The sequence below is a fragment of the Morus notabilis genome, unplaced genomic scaffold, assembly GCF_000414095.1.
Source record: "Morus notabilis unplaced genomic scaffold, ASM41409v2 Scaffold203, whole genome shotgun sequence".
Classification (NCBI taxonomy): domain Eukaryota; kingdom Viridiplantae; phylum Streptophyta; class Magnoliopsida; order Rosales; family Moraceae; genus Morus; species Morus notabilis.
Window position 1 is genome coordinate 404,354 of NW_010361196.1, and position 425 is coordinate 404,778.

Sequence of the window (425 nt, forward strand, 5' to 3'; positions counted from 1 at the left end):
TTAATTTGAATTCTAAATTGAACAACTTATCAAATAAGTTTAAATGGATAAATCTAGATGTGTTCAAATTCAAATTTAAATAATCACATTATTTAAATAATAATTAATTCTCAATTAATTATTTTCGAGTATTTAATTTTAGAATTCCGTAATTCTAAAATTCCCATTTTGCCCTCTGTGTCTGGTAGAATTACAAGGACGGCGCGAGGACTAATGGACCTATAATCCTGAGCTCCAATAAAATTAATAATTAATTAAACACTTTAATTAATTAATTAATTCTATTAATTCCAATAGTTACTCCACTATAAACTTGTAACACCCTGAAGAATTAATTAAGATTAATTAAGGTAATTAAGATTATTAGTGTGCCTAATCTGGATTATTAATTGAGTTTAATTAATAAATGTTTCTGACACGTGTGA